A 7,850-nucleotide genomic window follows, 5' to 3' on the forward strand; every position below is an offset into this window, starting at 1 on the left:
AAGGGAGGAGGTGCACGGTAGAAGAGGGTTCCCAGCTATGTGATATTGGTCGTGATTTTACATCTTGCAACAAGGATTTGGGAGGACGATGTTCAATTTTTGGTGGTTCTTGTTATCAGGATTATGGGTGCTCAAATTTTGGGGTGGTGTGGTGGAGGATGGCAGCTGTTGATGCTCTGTCGACGACGTTAGTTCGAAGACGGTGGGAATCCATGAGCGGTGACAAAGCAATGATTTGGAAGTGAAGGTAAGTGGTGCGGCATGTGCAACAGCGTAGTAGGGATGTATTCACTTGGGCCCTTTTTACCCTGACTCAGTTGTGGAAATGTTGGGCCTAGTAGGTTTTGAACCTCGGGCTTCGTCCTAGGTCCAATAGAGTTTTTATTTTATTTTATTTTAATATTGTTTTTATTTACTTTTGTTGTTTTATTTTTTGGCGTCGTATGTGAGTAATAAGCTCATATGTTAGCTTTGTAGGCCTAGTAGGGCTCCGTGTCGGGATGTGCACTCAAATTGCCTTGTCTATCTGCTCTTAAATAGGGAGCAAGTTCTTTGTTTTGTTAAATGGCCGTCCACTGGTAGGGTGAACCTATATCTGGGTTGTAGTTTTTTTTTTTCTTTTCTTCTTCTAGCGACAACATAGTTGAGAAGTTGAATGTTGCACATTAGGATGTGTAAGCGTGTTAAATATCTAATGATCTTTCAAGCATGTCACCGTTGTGGGAAAACAAATATATATAGTCATCATTAAACAATACTCTTTTCTGTTTGTTGTCTGGTTAAGTACATGTTTATTATAGAGATCCTTGATATTCAGGTCATTATAATAAAAGGTTTAGTCTCAACGTCCCACCGTCCTCACACACAAACACCCCGTGTACTTGACACTTTTGTTAATTAAGGCTTAAGTGTAACCGTACCAGCCTTTATTAGAAAAAATAAAAATAAAAGTATAGAAACATATTACACATATGTATTTATCGCTCGTGGATATGATAGAGTATCTTTGAAGATATTCGTTATTGAGGCTAAGTCGAGCCTATCTTGGAGGTCAAGAAGGATCTTGGTGTAAATCTAGGTTATTATCAATATATCATGAATCTGGTAATTAAGAGGATTGTTTGGTTACCGAGATTGAGCGGCATGGAAGATCTTTCATGAAAAAGGCAATATGGACGTGTTTCATGCTAGTTATGAAGAGTTATGAATACGTGATTGGAAGCACATCACCTGTGCCAAATCTGTGCCACCAACTAGAATTTGACATGTCAGCGCTACCCTAACACCTCAATAACTCTGTTAACTCTAATCTTATTTTTAATTTTGAAAAAGTATTTTTCTCTTTTCCTCTTTATTTCTCGTGAATCAATCCCAGAGCTGGCTTCTTCATCGAACAAAAAATTTCTCCCACTAAAATCAACTTCGTCCTCCGTCCTCCGATGAGGCTAAAAGAGATGAACAAAAATTGGGATTGAAATCCGCAGCAAGTTTTGGATTGAAATCAAACAAAATCAAATTAAATGTTGAAGGTTGTCATCAGGTGCAGAAGGAGACCCAATAGAGAAATTCTTATCAGGGTGCTGCTGAGTTTGTTGCAGTCTTGCAGAGGTGTAGAGATTAACCTATTTTCAGCGATAACAATTAGAAAGTAATAACAAACCCAGTAAGGGAAAGGAAAAGAAAACTAGAAACATCGTCAGGGATATCAATCGATCTTGTTAAATCTGAAAATAAATCCAAATTGGTCTTCACTGAATAAAGGGCTTCCTCAATTTGCTTCTCCTGAAAAGAAAACAAGATGGGTTCTTGTAGATTGAGAATAAGGCTGACGATTATACATATTGAAGCTCAAATTAGAAAAACAAGAGAGGAAATTGGGAAATAGAATTGTGGGTAAGGCAATAAATATAATTAATGATGTTATCTATTGGAATTTAGGATGACAGAGTTGCAGGGGAAGAAGATAGAAATGATGAGAAGAAGAATCTGCATCTGACGATGAACATGGTAGAGGAACAGTTGGATGAAACATTAATAATCAATACGTTATATTTATTTTGTTAAGAAAATAGCTAGAAAACAATAATACTTAACGGTGTGAACTTCTGTCAAGTCAATGGACAGGTGGTAAATTCTTGTTGGTGGCACAGATTTGGCACATGAGTTTTTCGGAACAAATGATTTACTTCTGACGTGATTACCTTAGAAATTAAGGTATAAGAGACTTGGTTCAATTAAGGAAGGATATCATGCAAAGAGGTCTTAATTACTTTGAAGCATATAACGTCCAGAAGCTATATTGAGTAAGGATTACATTCTTTAATGATGGCATCTAAGAGAAATTCTCAGGTGCAACAGCTCCACCACCTGGTACATGCGCACCAAATTATTCTTTAATACATTGTTTTTTTTTTTTTTCATACCTGCCTTTTTCTTCTTCCTCTTTTTTTCGGCGAAACAGATCCCCTCTGGCGAAGCTTTTTCACAACTCTTCTTCTTCTTCCGTCCTCTGCTTCTTCCTTCCTTCCTCTCTCTTCTTCTTCCTTCCTCTCTTTTCTTCTTTTTCTTTCCTCTGCGTGATTTGCACAGGTTGGTGGAGGCGCGGCTCGACGGCGGCAGGTTGTAATACCCCGGAAATTTAATATTAGTTTTTAATTTTATTTGGGAATTTTTGAGTTAGAAGTTAGTGTGTTTTGAGATTCGAAGGAAGAGCGGAAACGTTCGGATGCTTATTTTACCTGAAACGGTTTTAGGGTTTTGAAGGGTCAAGAGTTGACTTTTTAATCTGTTGGGTTTCTCGAGAAACTTCCTTCATAGAAGTTGTAGAGCACGACGATACGAGTTCGTAGACACGTGGCACGCGTAAAATGGACTTCGTATGAGGAAGTTATGGTAAGCGGAAAATTGTGGCTTTAGGGGATTTTTGGGTTTAAATAAGAAAAGTGTTAGGTTAAATTTCATTTTTTCCGGAACCATTTCTTCCCTCTTCTCTTTCTCTCCCGCGCCTCCCCTTCGATATCTGAGTTTTCCAACCGACCCGACCCGGACCCGGCGACCCGACCTGACTTTTTCGGCCAGCTCCGGCCGACCCAGACGACGGCACCGGTCGGGTTCTCTTCCTCTCCTCCGTTCAAGTTGCCCTGTGGTGGTGACTTGCGCCGATTCAGTCCCGAAGTGGTGACCCGAAGCTTGGAAGTCCGGGTTGGAGACCGGTCGGGTTTCCCACCTCCGGCGATGGCGACGCAGCTTGGAAACGGTCGGGATAGGAGCTCCTTGGCGTCCTGGTTCGTTTCCGATGGTCTTGAAGCTCGACTCTCGGTGTGGAGTGGTGGTGGTGAATTCCAACTTTTCCGGCGAGTTTTCGGTGATTTCCGGCCGATTCCGGCTGAACTGGTTGGACCTTCAGGTATGAAAAGTGTCCCCCTTGTAGTAATCTTCAAGTTTGATGTTGGAAGTTTGTTGAGATTGTGAAGTTGTAGGGTGGCGCGTGGGGCCCACTCGCCGCCGCCGGTGGTGGCGCGTGGCGGCGCGTTAGGCAGGATGTGTAGGTTTAGTTACTTTGGTTAGCTAGTTCTTGTTGTTGTGAGCATGTTGGTATATTATGAGATTAGGTCAAGTTTGATTAAGTTTTGCTTGTTAAATTCTTTATTATTGTAGACTTGTGCGAAGTGTTGAGGTAGGAGAATCCAAAGTTAGGCACTGAGGGAAGGTAGTTAAGTGTTCAATGACCTTGGGAGGTCTCGGAAGAAGGTTGTCCTTTTTTGGGCAAAGCTCGGGTTAAGGCTTGTTAAGGGTGCAATGTTCTTTTGGTTCTTTTGGTTAAGTGGTTATTAATTTATTAATTGTGTAATTATAGGCGACTTGCGAAGTGTGTTGAGCTTGGTTCTTGAGTTTCCTTTGTGAAGACGCAGCGGGATTTTTAGGTGAGTAACATCTCACCAAGGTCCACTTTCGGACCAATTATTTATAATTATTATGATGATGATTGTGATGTTGATTTTGAAGATGATTATGATGATGATTGTGATGTTGTTTTTGAGGATGATGATGATGATAATTATTATGATGATGATGATAATGGTTTTGATTGATGATTATGATGCTATTTTTTTATTGTGAGTAAATCTCACATGGGTTCTTAAGGAACCGAATTTATCTTATAATTTTGTTATTATTAATTGTGAAATTGTCCTTGAAGGAAAATGACTTTGTTTTTTTAAAAATAAATGAGCTTGATCGTCAACGGCTCATGGTAAGTGAAAACAAGTTTTCTGTTAAAAATAAATCTTTCAAAAGGACTTTCGATCATGTGATATTGTGATGTTGAAATATGGTTGTTGATAGATTATTCTAGTGGGAATATCTATAATTGTTCATATAAATATATATCTTTGTGGAATGATATAATTTATGATGTGCTCTTTGTGTTGTTGATGATGATATTTTTTTTATATTTTGAATTGTTGTTTAAATAGTCAAACCGGGTTCCTAGCCTTTAATCGGGTGATAGGTTACGGTTATGATTATATTATTATTTTGTGATTTGATAAGTGTTATGATGGGAGAGTATTGGAATGTGTGCCTTAGTGGTGATTGCGTGCATTAGTTGTGTATGTGTGTGTCTTAGTGGTGATTATTAGATTAGGAGTCTTCGTGGTGGACCGGGAACCAAGCCTTGGCCGGTGGATTGGTTACGGTCAGTATAGAGCTCTAGTCTGTCAGTCGTTACTTCATGGGGGATGACTAAGTGTTGACGAACCCATGAGTACGCATTTGTTTGGTTACTTATGGGGGATGACTAAGTGTTGGCGAACTCATAAGTAAGAGTAAAGAAATGTTTGTGTGATGTTCTTATGTGTTGTTTTGATTTCTTGCTTTGAGTATCTCCTGAACTATGCTTATCCGCAGGAGATTCTTAAATCTTAATTGTGTGATTTTAATAGAATTCTTGAACTATGTTTATTTATAGGATTTATTTATGATTTTGGGTGATTTTAAATTATTGTGTTTTCTTAATTGTTTCTTTTGAATTCTCTTGCTTTTAGGCGATTCCTGAACTAAGTTGCTAATGCAGGAATTACCAGTTTTAATTATATGTGATGTTAGGATTGTTGGGTTATTATTTTGGGAGTTACTCATACGAGCTTTTTAGCTTACCGGGTTTGTTGTTTACAACCCGGTGCATCAATTCATGGTGTAGGGGTTAGACCTGCAGGTGATGATCAGAAGGTAGGAGGCAGTGGCCTAGGAGCTGGGTTTTTAACGATATACATTTATTTGTATTTTATGGTAGTTTTTAAGCTCATGTAAGCGAAGTAGTTTATTACTAGACTTTTGGAAGTTGATGTAATTAAGGAGATTAAATATTTAACTCGGTTGATGAGTTTATCGACATTTATATTTCCAGTATTTGTTTTTAGTTTTGAAAATTGTTGAGCAGGATTATGGGATATTAAGATTTTGAGTTTTATCATGCCCAAATTTTTGAAATTTTATCCTTCGAAAATTGGGGTGTGACACAGGTTGTCAGGCTTATGGTGTTGGCAGCGCTGGGGGGGGGGGGGTGTTAGGTGACGGCTGGGTAGAGGGAGCTGAGGGGATCGACGGTTTTGTCGGAGAAGAGAGAGGAAGGAAGAAGAAGAGCTGCCCAAAGAAAAAAAAAAAAAAAAAAAAAAAAAAACAAACGTGTCGCTGTGTGACTAGTGGGTCGCATAGGACACATGGTGCGGCTGTCGCACGTAAGATTTTCTCAGCATCTGATGATGATTACATGAGATATGGTGATGATGCACGTCCAAAATTGAAGAGTCACACTTGGAAAAATATCTTTACTTAGAAGGTGTTGACGTTAGAAGATCTCCAAGAATTACATTTGAGGTGAATATGTTTACCTATAATATCGTATCTTTATGATACACGGAAAGATACATGCAGTCTAATTATCTTTCTTTTTCTATTGGGTAATTACTAGGGGAAGATATGTAGGATATCTCAGAGATATTGTTTAATGGCTCGATTAGGAAAATATCTTTCCTGATCTGATTAGAGATCTGATTTGTTTCAAAGATAAGTTATTCACAAACCTATTCTATATATAAAGAGGTTCTAGGCGAATGAGAAAAGGATCGACAATTCAACAAACCCTAGCACACTTGCAAGTTAGACGCCTCTTAGGAGCACCCAATCTACCAAAAAGCCTCTCCAGGGACCATTGCAAGCCCGAGTGCGCAACAACAGATCAAGAAAGTTACGCTGAAACCAGAAGCGTGGGCACACCGACATCTCAAAAACACTAGCCAAACAAAGGGAAAGAGAGGAATAAGTAGAGGAGAAATTACGACGTTTAGTGAAATGTTAGAAGAAATGATAGTGCGAGTCCTATCAAGACTGCCACCCAAGTCTTTGGTACGATTTAAATGCATCAGCAAGTCATGGGACACCATTATCAATGATCCTAGCTTCGTGGCCGAGCACCTTTCCATTTCTAGGCACGATGATTTCGCTTCTGCCACTTGCGTCCTTGTCAGGCATACTCTCTTCCAGGATAGAAGCATTACGGATGAGGAAGAGATTGCTGCTTGCCGAGCACCTTTCCATTTCTAGGCACAATGATTTCGCTTCTGCCACTTGCGTCCTTGTCAGGCATACTCTCTTCCAGGATAGAAGCATTACGGATGAGGAAGAGATTGCTGCTTTGAAGAAACAGCAAAATTTCGACAATAACAGCATAGATCTTTTACTGTCATTACTTCATTTTGGCAACGATGATGACGGTGATGGCGATAATCTTACTTTTGCTGTTGAAGAACTTGCTGTTATGTTTCCTTCGAATACAATTCCCTCGTATCTACGAATTATAGGGCATTGTGATGGGATTATTTGTCTAAGCACTAATGTCGATGATGTCTTGTGCAATCCCACAATCAGAGAATTCAATGTTCTTCCCAAGTCTTGCGTCCTTTATGATCTCCCTCCTATGTCTGAAGATGAGGATGAATATACTGCACCATGGTCAAATGCAGCTGCTATTTGATTTGGCCTTGATTCCAAAGCTAAAGAGTACAAAGTTGTTAGAGTTGTTGAAACAACTTCGGGTCTTGCTACTCAACATCCTACAAGAGCAGAGGTATACACCATGGGTGCTAATTCTTGGAGAGAGCTCGAGAATGTTGATACAGCTATAGGCAGTGGCGTAGCCAGAAATTTTATCAAGCAGGGGCAAAATTTAAATAGTCACAATTTACATAGGTCATTGTATGTTAAATAATGATTATATTAATACTATATATAGTTAAAATCATCTAACCACAATAGCTTCAATTTAAAAAAATATATATATCACATTGTTTGATTTATCCCAAAAAAATAAAATAAATTGATGCCGTGTAAAAATAGAAGAAAACTAATAGTACTCCAATGTGTTATACACTTTACTTATACCCGAGAAATTGACAAATATTTCTTCTTATTGTTGCTTGAATCTATTGAGCAAGTCACAAGCAAAATCTTTTGTTAAAGAAAGATAAATACATATAAGCTTAGACTGTAAATAAGCTTCATTTATTGTCTGGTCATAATATAGTTAGCCTATCTTAACCTTTAGACTAGGAATAGTGGACAATTATTTCAGAAGGGTCATTCTCAGCCAATGGACTTGGTTTCATATGAAAGAAGCATAAAACTCAACCAATCAGCAACAATTCTCAAATGTCGAGAAGGGTCAGTTGACCTCTCTCGCCCTCTATTGGCTACGCCCCTGGCTAGTTAATTATGAGATTCTGGAAGTAAAGAATTATACTTATGAGTGTAATTAATTATAGGATGGTACTATTAACACACTGATCATTTTT

The sequence above is a fragment of the Fragaria vesca genome, linkage group LG6, assembly GCF_000184155.1.
Source record: "Fragaria vesca subsp. vesca linkage group LG6, FraVesHawaii_1.0, whole genome shotgun sequence".
Classification (NCBI taxonomy): Eukaryota; Viridiplantae; Streptophyta; class Magnoliopsida; order Rosales; family Rosaceae; genus Fragaria; species Fragaria vesca.